We start from the raw sequence: 17,125 nt of genomic DNA, 5'->3' as shown, positions 1-17,125 counted from the left end.
TGCCCTGCGTAAGCCCCTGGCCCCAAGGCCTTTTCCAGCTGCTTAGGTCCTGAGCCTAGGCCCTGCCCCATGCTCAAACGTCACCCCCCACCCGCCTAGGTCCCACCCACCCTAAACACCGCGCCTGCATAAGTTCCCCGCCACCTAAACTCCAACCCCCATAGCCAAGGCTTTTCTTTTTTTTTCTTTTTTTCTTTTTTCCTCTTTTAGACTGGGGTTCTATTTTACCTTGTTGATTCATTGTTGTTGACTCATTTATATTTTTATTTTTTCTAATCTTTTATTTTTCTAATTTTATTTTATTCTTTATACTTTGTTATTTTTCTGCTCCTTTTGGCTTGTTCCTTTACAAGTAATGAAATTGAAACTGTGATTAAAAATCTTCCAACAGGGCTTCCCTGGTGGCGCAGTGGTTGAGAGTCTGCCTGCAGATGCAGGGGACACAGGCTCGTGCCCCAATCCGGGAAGATCCCACATGCCGCGGAGTGTCTTATAGTTTTCTGCATACAGGTCTTTTGTCTGTATGCAGAGACATACCACTCATGAAAAGATGCTCAACATCACTAATCATTAGAGAAATGCAAATCAAAACCATAGTGAGGTATCAGCTCACACCGGTCAGAATGGCCATCATCAAAAAATCTACAAACAACAAATGCTGGAGAGGGTGTGGAGAAAAGAGAGCTGTCCTGCACTGTTGTTGGGAATGTGGATTGATACAGCCACTCTGGAGAACAGTATGGAGGTTCCTTAAAAAACTAAAAATAGAACTACCATATGACCCAGCAATCCCACTACTGGGCATATACCCTGAGAAAACCATAATTCAAAAAGATACATGTAGGACAATGTTCATTGCAGGTCTATTTACAATAGCCAGGACATGGAAGCAACCTAAGTGTCCATCGACAGATGAATGGATAAAGAAGATGTGGCACATACATACAATGGAATATTTATTACTCAGCCCTAAAAAGGAACGAAATTGAGTTATTTGTAGTGAGGTGGATGGGCCTAGAATCTGTCATACAGAGTGAAGTAAGTCAGAAAGAGAAAAAAATACCATATGCTAACACATATATATGGAATTTTGAAAAGCGGTACTGATGAACTTAGTGGCAGGGCAGGAATAAAGACGCAGATGTAGAGAACAGACTTGAGGGCACAGGGTGGGGGGGGGACGGGGAAGCTGGGATGAAGTGAGAGAGTAGCATTGACGTATATACTACCAAATGTAGAATGGATGGGTAGTGGGAAACTGCTGCATAGCACAGGGAGATCAGCTCGGTGCTTTGTGACCACCTAGAGGGGTGGGGTAGGGAGGGTGGGAGGGAGGCGCAAGATCGAGGGGATAATGGGATATATGTATATATATAGCTGATTCACTTTGTTATAAAGCAGAAACTAACACAACATTGTAAAGCATTTATAGTCCAATCAAGATGTGAAAAAAAAAAGAAGCTATTGAAGGATGTGGTTCACCAAAGCAGGAGCATTGATGAAAAATCAGGACAACATGGGATACAGAAAAAGAAGATCCAGCATAGAAGGGAGATGACAGGTACACCCAGGATAAGGTCAGAAGGAGTCCTGGGAAGGCAGTATCCAAAGGTGAGCTAGAGATGGGGAGCTCCAGGAGGCAGAACACCTGAGAAAAGTTGGAATTGTAGGCTTCTGTATAGATTTGACAAGTGTGGAATGTTGTATTTGGAGGCTATTGGAGTGGGATGTTTTAGCCGTAGCTAGAAAGAAAAATAAGCAATAAAAACAAGTCTTTTATAATATTCAGGAGAAAAAGAAATGTTTTGTAAGAAGAGAATCATAATCAATATACTACCTGGCTCTGAAGTTAAAATATTTACATGATTATAATAATGGAAATAGGACACTCAGCTTATCCAAACATGGTGCTAACAACTATAGCAGTTGTTTGGGAGGTCAGGTTAAGAGAGCAGATACTCATCTAGTATGTCTTGATAAATCAAGACATAGTACCAGAAGCATTGTTAAGAAATAGAAAGATAAATGTCCAAAGAAATGGCAAAAAGAATTGAAGGGACTGAGGAATGGGGAATAGGTGGAAATGAGGCAAGGGGCAGCTATTTTATACGATAAATCTTCTAACATTTTATTATGGAAATTCTCAAACATATTCAAAAGTGTAGAGAAAAATACAATGAATCTCCATGTACCCCTCATCCAGCCCTAATAATTACTGATGTGGCCAATCACATTTCATCCATACTCTCACTCACTATCCCATCTTATTTTATTTTATACCATAAACCTTTAAGTACTATTTACTTTTTTTAAAATTTATTTTATTGAAGTATAGTTTACAATGTTGTATTAATTTGTACTGTACAGCAAAGTGATTCAGTTAAATATACATTCTTTTTCATATTCTTTTCCATTATGGTTTATCACAGGAAATTGAATATAAGTATATACTATTTAATTTTTAATTGTTAATTAAATACCTGCAGATGATAGGAATAATATTTGTGAAAAGATATCACTATACACCAAACTGCTTTGCAACCAAAAGAAAAATAACAGTAATCACTACCTCAGACAACACGGCCCAATAGGAACTTTATCAAAGTTGGTACATGTACTACAGATATACAATGGAATACTACTCAGCTATAAAATAGAACAAAATAATGCCATTTGCAGCAACACGGATGCAACTGGAGATTATCATACTAAGTGAAGTAAGTCAGAAAGAGAAAGACAAATACCATATGATATCACTTTTATGTGGAGTCTAAAATATGGCACAAATGAATCTACCTACAAAACAGAAACAGGCTTACAGACACACAGATCAGACTTGTGGTTGCCAAGGGGGAGGGGAGGATGGAGAAGGATGGACTGGGAGTTTGGGGTTGGTAGGTGCAAACTATTACATTTAGAATGGATAAACGAGGTCCTACTGTATAGCACAGGGAACTATATCCAGTCTCCTGGGATAAGCCGTAATGGGAAAGAATATTAGAAAAAAGAATGTATGTGTATAACTGAGCCACTTTGCTGTACAGCAGAGATTGGCATAGCATAGCAAATCAACTATACACCAATTTTTTTTAAAAGTTGGTACATGTACTAGACAGCACAATACACTGGGAATGAATATGGACATGGGTAATGAAATTGACAAAAGCACACAGCTTCCCTCCAAATGTGGCTCGCAAAAGAATTTTAACTAAAAGTCAGAAGATGAAAACAAATAAGTATCAGGAATTAGGCTATCAGCAAAATATGGCTACAGCATACTGAAATGAAAGGGCAGTGTCCACATCTGCCCCTCCCCACTTATTAATAGATAATGTCTTAAAGTGATGGTTTCCAGTAACCACAGTGAGGAACACTGCATGGAGTGTAAATGCTGTGCTCCTTTATGTGACAAGATGAAGAAAGGAGAAATAGTGTGAGGCAGTAGCTAATTCAGAATATGTGTAATAAAAATGTAAAAATAATTCCTTCTTCCTCCTAATATATAATAAGCAGAGAAAAAGGCAGAGAATACACAATAAGCACATAAAGGCAAAAAAAAAAAGCCAAATTCTGTTTCCCCATCCCCACCCAGGGAAGTAAAAGAGGTCAAATCAAAGACTGTATTAAAATCAAGGATCCCATAGTATTATAAATGTAAATGTTAAAGGACATATCAAAGTTTCTTGTAGATTGTGAAATTCATATTTGACATTTCAAGAGAATGTTAAAATGTTTTTTAAAGTTAATATATGGAGATGGTTAAAAAATTTTTTAGAATGGTGCTAAAGGCCTATACATGAAAAGTTGGGTCGTTCTCTCTCATTTCCCATCCCTCAGTCTCCCTGTTCCTCTCCACAGAGGTAACCACTCTTGTTGGGTTCCTGTGTCTCCTTCCAGAAATTGTCACACGCATGTGCATACACCCCTGCACACACACAAAGGGGAGCATACCACGCACACTTACTATAGCTCGAAGAGGGCTCCGTGTCAATACATATACCTCTATCTCTTTTTGGCCATGTGGTATTCCATATAGACCATAATTTATTAGCCTCACATTGGTGGAAATGAGAGTGGGTTCCAGTCTGGGACCATTATAAATGATGCAATGAATTTCCTCATCTTTATGCTCATGTAAGAGTACGTCTGTAAGATAAACTTGGTGGGAATTTTTCAAAATAAAGTTTTATATCCTACATAAAATGGTACATAGTGTATTTCCAATGATGAGTGAACTTCATGTTCTAATTCCAGTTTGAGCATGTGCTTCACAAGGAAAAGTCAGCTCTTGGTTATCTATGAAAGGGTTGCCCTGTGAGGATTTTCATATAGCGGCTCTGGCTGAGCCTCCTGCTGCAGCACTGGTCAAAAAGGGACTGAGGCCGAGGCAGAGGAGATGCTGGCGAGGTGGCAGCACGATCCCCTCCAGTTCCTGCAGCGTCGCAGTCAGGAGCGGAAGCAGCAGCTTGATGATTTGCTTTCTGAGAGTCGACTGAAAGGAGCTCTAGAAGCCAGTAAAAGGCGAGATGTTTACCAAAGATGTATCCAATTAAAACAGGCAATAGATGAAAATAAAAATGCTCTTCAAAAATTAAGCAAAACTTATATTCTCTCACAGGCTGATGAACCTGCCCCTGTTGGGAGTTACAATCAGACGAAAGAGGAGGAACACAATCTTTTGGATAAGCTTACCCACCAACTGCAGGAACTTGCTGTGTCCAGAAGTAGAGAAAATGTCGCTGAAACTGGGGCGCTTACTGAAGGAGAGGACGATGACAATTCTGCTGAAGAAGATGAAGAAGAAGAAGATGAAGAGGCCACAAGTGGAGAATACGTTGGAGATTTTATGGCTCAGCAAGTCGGAGACATTACATTTAAGAAAGGGGAAATTCGCCTTATAATTGAAAAAAACCCTGATGGTTGGTGGATGGCTAGAATGCCAAAGGAAACAAAGGTCTTAGTCCCAGAACAGACTTGGAGCCCTATAATAAAGAAGAAGGCCAGGAGTCTAGTGAAGAAGGGAGTGAAGAAGATGTAGAGGTAGAAATGGCAGAAGGAGCAGAAGTTAAACAAAGAACGGATTCTCATTGGCGTGCAGTCCGAAAAGCCATCTCAGAGCAGATTAACACCGTCGACGTATTGACCACGATGGGAGCTATTCCTGCCGGGTTCAGGCCTTCCACCCCCTTCCAGCTTCTAGAGCAAGGGGATCAATTTCGAGCAAGTTACTTCTTACAACCAGAGCTCACTACTTCACAACTGGCCTTCAGAGATCTAATGTGGGATGCTAAAACGGGTTTCCTTGATTCTGACCCTCTGGAGCTGTAAGATGATTCCTCTCCCAGGAGTGAGCATCCAGGTTCTGAGCAGACACGTGCGCTTCTGTCTGTTTGACGGCAATAAGGTTCTGAGCAACACTCATACAGTCAGGGCCACGTGGCAACCTAAGAAACCCAAAACATGGACCTTTTCTCCCAGGTTACTGGCATCTTGCCCTGCTTGCTTGATGGTGACTGTTTCATCAGGTCCAATTCTTCTTCTCCAGATCTTGGAATATTATTTGAACTTGGAATTTCTTATATTCACAATTCAACTGGTGAAAGAGGAGAATTAAGTTGTGGCTGGGGGTTTCTTAAACTTTTTCATGCCAGTGGAATTCCTATTCCAGCAAAACCTTATGAACTCTTCTTGAATGGAGGCACCCCTTATGAAAAAGGTGTTGAAGTGGACCCTTCAGTATCCAGAAGGGCACATGGTAGTGTTTTCCATCAGATGATGACGGTGAGAAGGCAGCCTCAACTTCTAGTAAAACTGAGATCTTTGAACAGAAGATCAAGGAACATGCTAAGTCTACTGCCGGGAACATTAATTGGAAGTATGTGCTCCGTTCATTTGTTGGTATTTTATTGCCAGATTCTTGGAGATGTGCTCCTGAAAGACAGGATGGGCATGCACAGTGCTGATTTAATTAGTAATCCAGTGCTGGCCACCTTCCCCAAGCTCTTGGAGCAGCCCGACATAATGGATGCACTCGGGAGTTCCTGGGCTGAGAAAGAGAGTACATTAAAAAGATCGGAGAAGAGAGACAAGGAGCTACTGAAGGCCGTGTTCCTCCTGGTTTACCACGCCGCGCGCTCCCCCTCCTCCACTCCGCGCTCCTGCCCGCGTTCTGGTGGGCAGAGGAGGAGACCGAGGCTGCCCAATGGAAGGTCATCGCCGACTTGCTCAAGCAAAACCAAGAAAACGAGGGCGCCCTCCAGGCTCTGCTGTCACCAGCGGGGCTCCATGAACCTTTCGGCATTTCAGAGCAGACCTATGACTTCTTGGGTGAAATAAGAAAGAATGCAGCCTGACAGCGGTGCCCCTTGACCTTCCACTTCCTGCTGAATCTGATAGACCCTCCATGACAACCTGCATCGCGTGAGAAAATCAGAAGAAACTGTCCCATCACAACTTAGGCTTTATTCTTTTTTGTTCAGGCCACATTCTATAAGAAATATTTATCTGATAATTTGAATATGTGTTAATACAATGAAGTAAATTTTTATAAGGAATACTGTTATATCTAAATTTAAAGAGAATTTTTTTTCACAAACCAGCTAACAAATTTGTTTTGTTTTTCTTTTTCTTTTTTATGAGTATAGTTGATTTACCATATTATGAAAGTTTCAGGTGTACAATATAGTGATTAACAAGTTTTAAAGATTATACTCCATTTAAAGTCATTAATACTGGCTATATTCCCTGTGCTGTACAATATATCCTTGTAGCTTATTTATTTTATACTTAATAGTTGTGCCTCTTAATCCCCTCGGGCCCAGCCACTCCGCGGCATGTGGGATCTTCCCGGACTGGGGCACGAACCCGTGTCCCCTGAATCGGCAGGCGGACTCTCAACCACTGCGCCACCAGGGAAGCCCAATATATACACTCTTTTTTATATTCTTTTCCATTATGGCTTATCATAGGATATTGGATATAGTTCCCTCTGCTATGCAGTAGGACCTTGTTGTCTGTCCATTCTGTATGTAATGCCAAGTAACAAATTTAAGTTAACTGTATCTATAGATTTGTATGAAAGCAAGATTTTATCAAAAGCTAAATTTATGACTATTTAAGAAAGTGAAAATGTAATCCACAGAATAGGAGAAGATATTTGCAAATGATATATTTGATAAGAGTCTAGGACCCAGAATATATTAAATATATGATTTTGCTAATAAACTTTGTGTTGTGAAATGTAGGGGAAATCAGAAAAAAATAAAAATAAAAAGGGACTGAGAGTGGGAAGCAGAGTGTGTAACCCAGGGAGCGGCTGATGCAGGAATGGAGGTGTATCCTAGCACATCCATGTCTAATTAGATTCCCATGCTGGTTTTAAAATAATTTGGCAATGACCTACTATTTAGAACTGCCTACATTTTACTCATCCCCACCCCCCACCTCTGCCCACAAGGTGAGCATAGCCATATTTTGCTTGTTCAAAGGGAAAAGCTATCAAAAGTACAGAAAGGTAGCCAGCAGCACATCGAGGCTACAAAATGACAGATTCTTGTCAGATATCTGAGGCCGGAAACTCAGGGCCATCCCCAGGCCAAGGGGCAGCATGGGAGCCCACTGAAAATTGCTGTGGGCCAGTGTGGAGGTTAGGACCTTTCGGTGCCTGTCCTGGCTGCCCTGCCCTTTCTTTCCCTACTCCTGAGCTGCCAGTTTGGTGGGGGGCAGGGCGGAGAGAGGGAGAGAGAGAGTGATTTAAGAGTTTCTCCAAAGAACAGAATTATTGTGAGAACAAATTAATACTGTACAATCAACCACCTGATGCTCAGAGAGGCCAAATGAAGGGTAGATTCCCTCTGGAGGCATCAAGCGGATAATGCTTCCCAGAACTGCTAAATTTCAAGAGAATGGTGGAGAGGTGTATTTTCTGGTTAAAAGTGGGGATAAGAGCCAAGGCATTCATTCCCTTGAAATCAATTCCTGATCTTTCCTACTGACTATAATAAATGTCAGTAGAAGTGAATGAATTTTCAGTGGTGAAATTTATGACTTGTTAATTAACATAATGGACTTTCGTTGATCTCATTAGTGGGAGTCAAAATTTGAAAGAAAGAAAAGTTAAGATTCTTGGGATTCTGATTCATGGAGTTTTGGGTGGGGCCTGGAAGAAAATGTGCATTTTCTAAAAATGTCCCAGGTGATTCCGATGAGCAACCGAGTTGAAAACACCTCATTCTAAGGATAGAGGCAAATGGAAATGGTAACCATTTACCATTTAGTTATAAACGACACATTCCATACCTTCCCTTGCCTTCCAGATGTGGTTGGTAAAAATGCCGCCCATAAAACTTGAAGCCCTTTCCAATATGGTCATGGATGTGGTGAAGAGTTCACTTCAGGACATGTAGAGCTTGGTATGCATGAGAACATCTAGGTGGAGGTGACCAGGAGGGAGCTGGATGTACAAGTATGAAGCTCTGGAGGAATCTTGGCTGAAGATGGGTTTGGGAGACATTAGGAGATAGATGGAATGAACAAAGTCACTGAGGGGAGCAGGCTGGATGAAAGGAGACCCAAGGATGAAACTCTATGTGCGGATATGGTCGTGGCCATTGTAACTAATCTTTCTTCCTTCTACTTACATTTTCGTGAAAACTCAACTCTATTTCTATGCTAAGCTATATAGCCCTTGCCTTTGTGTGTGCCTTTATTCCAGGCTCCGAATGCCCAATTCTTTCAACCATCACTCAGTGCTTTCCAGACTCCACCCCACCTGAGCTGATATTACATGGGAGCCTCTGGTTTGAAGTATCCCTCTCAAAACTTAGGACGCAGAAATAAGTATGACCCTCCAGAGGCTGGCCCAGATTAAGCAGGAAACAGGAAGACTGCTCATTGCTGGTGTTGAGGCACCATAAGTTCCCATCAGCAAGCTGAAGCGCACCACTGTGAACTGGGGTATCGTCCCTGTTTCCCTTACACCCCCAAAGATGCTCAAGAACCAAACCTACATTTTATCATGTAATTCTACTTTTATTTTATTTTTTCGGTCATGCCGCGCATCTTGCTGGATCTTAGTTCCCCGACCAGGGATCGAAACTGTGCCCCCTACGGTGGAAGCATGCAGTCTTAATCACTGGGCTGCCAGGGAATTCCTAATTCTCCTTTTCTTGATTCACTATATATTCGTATATTTTTGAAGAGAGAGAGATCACAAGTTTCTCTACATATATGTATCTCTGTAGGTATCTGTAGATACACACATGCACACACATGTGAAGGACTGGCTTCTCTTAGGACTTATTAGCATATCAAAAATGTTGGTCAGGCCTGATAGAAACACCAGTGTTCCCCCTGTGTTGATTCAGGCAGGTGGGGATGACTGAAGAACAGTGGACCTATTGCCCCAAGTCCTGGTGGCAGCCGTGAGACCGTGGGTAACCATTAGTCAAAAATCCATTTCACCTGCCTTCACTAGTCAAGGTTGTCTAGGAAAGGCTTGCACGTCCTCCGCGCAGCACGTAGCCGAAACAATAACGTTTTTGCCCGACTTGCTTTCCGGGAACTTGGAGTCAGCTGCGTCTACTCTGAGCTGAGCTGGTCCTGAGACTGGACGGACTACCGACCTTTCAACTGGGCATGCGCGAGTGTCCACTCGATGACCTTTTGACGTCAGAGGGCCGGAAACTCCGCCCTCAGGTGGAGCTAAGCGCCTCCATTTTTCAACGTATTGATACCTGTGGCTTGGATCCGCCTGCGCAGAACATGGATTACCTCACCTTTTCCCAGTCACCTTTTTTCTCCTGTTCCCCACACCTCGGACCGCCAGGTATCTTTATTTCTATCCCATAAATGCCCCGAGCCCCTTGTCCGTGGGAAGGCAGGTGTGAGGCGTGTTTTTCCTTCTGCTTGGCTGCCTAGTGAATAAGCGCTGTCGTTGCTGTAAACCTCAGCGTCTCAGCATTTTGGCTTGCTGCGTGGGGCGCAGAGCGAATCTGGTACCTGGTTCGGTAACAGCCCCTTGTGAGGTCTAATTCCCGGTCTGTGGCTCAGTGAGCCCCACTTCTGATTCCTTGCACCTCTCAGCAGCCCTGGTAAGTCAATGGAAGGGACGATATCCTTTGATTAAGAATTTGCTCAACTGACCCTTGAAATAGATCTAGTTCTTTCAATGATAGGATCCCAGAATCTTCAGCAAGAAATGAGCTTAGAGATGATTTCCCCTCTTTTTAAAAATGAGGAGACATAACCAGAGAGGGGAAGTGACTTGCTCACAGTCACACAGCGGATTCCCAACTTCCTTTCTGTATTCTCCCTTCATATTTGTCTCTTGAGCTAAAAGGGCTGAGTGGCTTGCCCAAACCTCTCTTGGCTATCATATCTCACCACTTGCTGAGTAGCCAGGGACGGGGACTGAGAGGGGGATAAGGCGAGGTCCCACACCAGGTCACGGGGGCACATGGAGAGTGGTTTGTGGGGAGGACACGGGAAAGCAGTTGGCTGAATGAATGTTTGGGATGAACACTGGCTTTCCACCACGCAGGGGCTTTGGACAGTTACTGTTGCAAACACCTCTCGAGTTCCCTCCTAAACCTGAGCCTGTGTATGTGACACCTTGCTGGGGTGGGCAGGAGGCCAGTGATACCTGTGTTTAACAGGTGGCCTGAGCCCCGGAGGATGACGGGTGATCTGGGTCACATAGCTGGGTTGGACCAGGCCTGGAAGTCTTGGCTCCCACTTTGCGTGGCCCAGCCTGCAGGCCTCTAAGGCTCTTTAGGGGTCCCCGTAGGCGATGGACAGAGAGTTTCTTTGGTGGTTGGCGGAGCCGCAGAGTCCTGTGACCTTCCCGCTCGTGGTGAGCTCACCACGCCTGCCTGACACCTGAGCTCTGGACGGCTCCTTTTCGGGCCCAGCTCATGTTTCTCTCTGGGGGACATGCCCCAGCTTGGAGGTAACTGAAGACCCCCATCTCTTGTTAGAGGCGGAAACTGAACCATAGCTTTTGGTGGGGCCTGGATATTCATGAGAGAGCCTCTGCCTGGAAGCAGGCTGACTGAGAGAGCTTGGTATTACAGACACCAAGGGATGCTCTCTGTAGTTCCCTGAGCTCACTTGCTTTTGTTTGCCTCAGGACCCTCGGACCGGCGACTTCTGCCTGAGGCAGGCTCAGCTCCCAGCCCCATCTTATTTATCTGGAGAACTGTCTTCACAAATTCATCTTAGCCATAACCTCCTGTGGGAGATCTTCTCTGAGTTCCAAACAAAGAGCATCTGGCTCGCTATCCTCACCAGTCTTAGAATTTAGCATCAAGTACTGATACTGCTGGTTTCTCTGTGTGTGTGGTCAAGTCTGCATTTGAAAAGGACATGTTTTCTTCAGCTGTATGGTGCAGTGTTCTATGCAGGGTTCTTATTAAGCTTCTAAATTGTGGAGTTCAACCCTTCTTCCTTACTGATTTTTTTTTTTGTCTGCTTGATCAACTACTCAAAGAGGTGTATTAAAATTTCCTACTTCAATGTTGAACTTGTCGATTTCTCCTGATAGTTTTGTCAATTTATGCCTTATACAATTTGAAGCTGTCTCATTAGGTGCATGAAGTCTTCTAATTTTTATCTTCATTTAATTGAAACTTTTTATCAGTATGTTATGATCCTCTAGTTCTAATTATATTCCGCACCCCAATTTATATGATGAGATTTTTCCCTTAAATTTTGAAGGACTGCATATGGGTAAGCCACAATTGAATTAACTAGTCCTCTATTATTGGACATTTATTGTTTTTAATTTTTCACTGTGATGAGAATCTTTGTGTACAGCTCTCTCTGGGTAGAGTCCTAGTAGTGGAATTAAGAGGTCAGGTGAGTGAACATTTTAAAGGCTTGTGATATCTGTTGCTCCTTCACGACTGTTGATCAAATTAGAGTTTTCAGCGTGGAGTCACCCAGTTGGTTGTGGTTGAGCTGTGTGTTCTTAAAATCTTTCAGTGTTTTCGGCCTGGTCTTTTTTTGTCAGCTAGGCATCCCCCACATTTGTGGACACTTGGTGGACAATAAATATAATTTATAACTTTATTCCTGTTACATTTCCCCTGTTAGGTTTGGCCCAACATGCCAACATCTCTCAGCCTCTGATTCAGCCGCCAATGCGGGGGCCATGCCTTCCATAGCTTCACTCGAGTCAGAATGGAAATGAGGAGAACAGAACCCCACGGGGATATCAAGTTCTTTCCCAATACGACTAATGAATAGTTTATTAAACATTTACTCTGCACTAGGCACTACACATACGTTAACTCATTGGATCATCACAAAATTCCCCCAAAGCCGGTATTATGGTCTCCACTTTAAGATGTGGAAATTGAAATTCAGAGAGTGGAACTCTGTCGAACTGGTCATCCTGCTCTGGGCGAGCGGAGCCAGGATTCCAACCCTGGGCTGGGGTTCTGGTCTGTGACCCAAATGGCCAGCCCCGCGCTAAAGGAATCCACCACCAGGTGGCAGTAGAGCCAATGGGCCCAGGAAGGACCTCTTGGTGGAGATACGAAATCAGCCACAAACTGCATTTTCTTCCTATAAAGTAGCACTGACTCTTATTGACATGCTTAAAACTAGATTATTCAATAAAATAAACATTAACCCAACAGGCACATTCCTCGGGGTAAAACGATAATAAGGTAAACAGACCTTTGAACGTGGACCTCTCTAGCCCAGATTTCATCAGTATGATTCCTCAGGGGGAAATCTCCGCTCCTAACTTATCTCCCTGGCTTTCCGCGCACTCCTTGCTGCTTCTGCCCCCTGCATTCTCCACCCGTAGCAGTAATCTAGGCTTTGGGGCCATCCTCAGCTGGGAGAGCCTATCAGAATCTGGGGCAAGGATATTAGAGAGGGGAACTTGATGGCCCAAAAGCCCTCCTGGGGATTGGGACAGTCCGGTTTTGGAGAGAATTCTCAACTCACCATCCAACCACCCACCCTTCCACCTATCCAGCTTGTGATGGAAGATGTGCCTCTTTCTGATCTAAGAGTCTACAAACCCCTCTCATTTCGTCAGTCTCCCAGTCATGGTTTGAGATTTTTCTGCCTCCTTTAAAAGAAAAAGGGTTTTATACTTTCTTTTTAGAGTTCCTGAACAAGCATGAGGGCTTTGCTTGCTGCTTTCCCCCTCTTGCCCAGCAGCATCTCTTTCAAACCCCTCGAACAAGCACACATTTGTATTGTCTAACTGTGTCTATCCTTCAACAGAAATAGAACAGCAAAAGGATTTTTTTTTTTTTTTTAACATTCTGCCACACGTGGGTTCTGCCTAGATGGTCCAGGGTTGAACTCCAAGCCCGCCTCAGCAGTGTCCCTTGCTGCAATCTGACTGCTCCCAGTGCCCTGTCCTCATGCTTGGGGGAGGGTCTCTCTGCTCCACAGGCAGAGTTCCTGACTGTCACAGGAGTTAGGGACCTCTGGGTGGGACTGATGCTGGAGAAGCAGCCAGGAGTGGAGCTCTAAGCTCCACCTTTTACAAGTTCTGTGATTTGGGGTAAGTTACTTGAGTTTGATGAGACTTGGTTTCCTTGGTGCAAGGTGGGCATAAGTATAGCCCCTCCCGTGCAGAAATGTTGTGTTTGGTACAATAATGCATGTCAAGTGCTTAGCACAGTGCCTGGCACACTGGGCTAAGTGTTTAGTACTGTTGGCTATTGTTCAGGTAAGTAAGGAATGGGGATAGCTCATGGAACCATGGAACGTCACTGCTGATGGGCCCGTAGGGATCAGGCTACGCTATGGTCTGAGTGTTCATTTCCCCCCAGATTCATATGTTGAAATCCTGATGCCCAGCCTGATGGTATTAAGAAGTGAGGTCTTCGGTCCTGAGGGTGGACCCCTCAGGAACGAAATTAGTGCTCTTATAAAAGAGAACCCACAGAGCTCTCTTGTCCCTTCCACCATGTGAGGGCCCAGAAAGAATTGGCACCTGGAAGAGGGCTCTTACCACAACCTGAGCCTGCGGACACCTGATCTTGGACTTCCAGCCTCCAGAACTGTGAGAAATTTCTGTTGCTTATCAGCTGCCTGGTGTGTGGTATGATGGTACAGCAGCCTGAATGGACTAAGACAGGATAGTTCTCTCAAATAACAGATGTCTTGCTTTACCAACTTGGATGAAAATAAGGAACTATTTTTTAAGGCCCAAATAAGCGATTCCAAGCTCCCAACATACAACTTATTAAGAATGTCTCCCATTATTTTTCAATTTTACCTCAGTAAAGCTTAACAAAAGGTGTCCTCCCGATAGTGAGTCTAGAGACCTGAGCGATTCCCGGTTGTGGTCACTTCATGTCTGAGAAGATAAAGAGGCCAAAGGACCCTTCTCCATGCGTCCTGCCTCCCAGGCCACAGCTGTTTCTCAGGGCTCTCTCTGCAGGTTATGGTCAGCTGGGGCTGGCCTGGGCTCCCATGGCGATGGTGTTTCAGAGATGGAGCTCTTTGAGTTTCTCCACACAGCTTATATCCAGCCTGGGCTAGTTCTCCCCAGAGCTCTGAATCCTCCAGGGGTTCTTTGAGTCCCCCTGGAAGCTGGAGGCTGTCCCTCACTGCAGCCGCCAGCAAAAATGAAATGGCAGCCCAGTGATGCTGTGAATGCCCCCTGCACTCCACACCCACACCGGCCAGCCCCAGAGCTGCTTCCTGCCCTCCCGACATCTCCAAGCCGAGTTCCAAAACCCCCGGAGGAAGGACTTCCTCCCCGAGTCCTAAGATCATAACAGCCCTAGATTTCTCTTCTCAGCAGCACCTCCCATTTCCTTCAGCAGAAACTACCATCCTGTTGCTCCTGTATTTAGGTGCGAAAACTGCAGCCGGCTGGTCAGTAGGCAGGCCCACATGTCCTGACGCCCAACGTAGGGCTCTTAGCCCAAACCCTAATGGGCCTAGGTTCGAGTGGAAAAATTGGGAGGAACAGATAGGGGTCAGGGGTCGAGAACAGGTCAGTTAAGTCAGGGCACTGAGGGGAGCTGTGGGGGTGGGAGTGATGAAGGGGCCAAGGCCCACTGGATGCTGATATTCATTTTTGGTAGAAAGGTCCCTCAAGAGCTGTGCAATTAGGTGCTTGATGAATCAGAAAGAGTATTTTTGAGGATGAGAAGGAAATACCCAGTGCTGGCTTATGGGCTGTAGGGCTGTTGTAAAGACCAAAACCAAAACCATGAAGTCTGGGGACTGTGAATTCCACTCATTTGCATGTGAGCTGCCATTAATTTGTAGATTGAATTTGGGACCCTAACAAGGAGCACATAAAATTAAATTAAGTAATTAGTGCTAATGTCCGCAACTGCTCTCAGGACAATTACTCAATGAGGGAGCGGTGAGAGCCTAAGAACTTTAAATTGGTTCTTCTTTTCTTGGTCAGTGGTAAATGCGGAGCTGCAAAAAGCACAGAAACAAACGTGAGCATACCACCACCATGCCAGAAGCCCCCGCGTGGATGGATGGGGTCAACACGGAGTGGTCAGAAACCAGAAATCCCATCAGTCCTGACCCAGGTAGGGCCTGACTTCTCTGCACTGGCAAATTGTAGACCCTTTCCCCAGGATACTGTTCCTTTTTGAGACCAGGAGCAGCTTGGGACGCCTGGCATCAAGGTGCTTGCGTGCAGGAGAGATGGAGGAATTCATCCAGCTTGGGGTACATGTACCTTGGGGTTGCAGAGTGGGGCATCCAGGCTGCTCAGAGCCCTTCATCCCAGACCCTTAGAAAAGAAATCTAGAGAAGCACCTGTTGCTCTAGGTGCCGGCTCCTCCTTCCACCTTAAGGCAGTGGATCTCCAAGTGTGGAGCCTGGACCAGCCACATCAGCATCACCTGGAAACTTAGAAATCCAGATTCTCAGCCCTACCCCAGACCTACTGAATCACAGACTCCACGCAGCTGGTTGGGTCAGCACCCTCCTGGTGGCTTTGATGCATCTTCATGTTTATGAAGTTCTCCCCTAGGGGATCCTGGGATGGTGGCAGCTTCATGGCTAAGAGTGTGGCCTGCGTTCCAATTCTGGCTTTGCAGTGGCTGGGCCTACGGTGAGGCTGGGGTCACCTTCGGGTAGATTGTAAGAGGGCCTGGCTCTCTGGTGCACCCTGGCTCTAGCCGCCTCCATTGACTCCCCCTATTCCCAGCCCTGTCTTCCCACTGGATAGGTGTGAGACCTTGGACCCTAAAGAACTGAGTTCTGGTTTTGTTGTTGTGAGGTGGGGCCCTAGGAATGTGCATTTTAAGAGCTCCCCAGTTATTCTGATGGTCAGCCAAACTTGGGGATTACTGGTTTAACATCTATGAACCTCAGTTTTCTAACCCGTAAAGCAGGGTCATAGTATCTGCATCGTGGGGTCGTTGTGGGGATTAAATGAAACAGTGCAGGGAAAGCCCTTAGCATCCGCCTAGCATGCAGCAAGTTCCCAACAGTGGTTGTGAGGGAGGAGTTCCTGGGTCACCATGTGGGGCGCTGAAAAGGCCTCAGGGCATCCCAGCAATTCTGTGATCCTCCCAGTCGCCTCAGCCTTTCTCCCGCCTGAATTTTATCCTGTGGGGGAGGGAAACCATGGTTAACCCCTCCCTTACCAGGAGTCTGGCCACTTTCCAGTAGAGGAGCTTCTCTTGTCCCAGAGAGTGACGATCTGCAGAGGCCTGGGGTGCCGCGGAGGGCTCTCTACTGTTGAGTTGAGACTTGAGTCAAAATGAAAGCAGAGACATTGTGGATTACCAAGTAAGAGCAGATGTGCTTACACTCTTGGGCTCATCAAATTCTCCTAAAAACGGTGAGGCAGGCATTGTCATCTTCCACATTTCACAGATGAAGAAACCGAGCTGCAGAGATGTTCACCTGCTCCGAAGCCCAAGCTGGTTGCCTTACACAAGTGGTATTCAAATTGTGCTCTGCAGACCCCAGGCCATTTATGTTGCTTTAGGGGGATAGGAGCAAGGAGAGGTGCCCTGGCCCAGCTTGGACGTCCCCCTCCCTCTTCAACTACAGCATAGCTTTTGACTCATTTGGACCTTCAAATAGGACTCTGCCAGGATTTCCTGCCTAAAAATTTTTTAAAAAATCACTGTTGCATCCGTCTGCTTGAAGACTCCCACCGTCAGTG

At 45.1% G+C, this 17,125-nt stretch overlaps 1 pseudogene; it reads left to right on the top strand.

Annotated features, from left to right (window-relative positions):
* The first annotated feature begins 4,387 nt into the window (after positions 1-4,387).
* Positions 4,388-6,353, top strand: LOC112406090 (nephrocystin-1 pseudogene; annotated as a pseudogene).
* The last annotated feature ends 10,772 nt before the right edge of the window (positions 6,354-17,125 follow it).

Source organism: Neophocaena asiaeorientalis, unplaced genomic scaffold, assembly GCF_003031525.2.
Source record: "Neophocaena asiaeorientalis asiaeorientalis breed wild unplaced genomic scaffold, Neophocaena_asiaeorientalis_V1.1 scaffold423, whole genome shotgun sequence".
Classification (NCBI taxonomy): Eukaryota; Metazoa; Chordata; class Mammalia; order Artiodactyla; family Phocoenidae; genus Neophocaena; species Neophocaena asiaeorientalis.
Note: the sequence above shows the minus strand (reverse complement) of the source record. Positions and strands in the feature narration are given on the sequence as shown.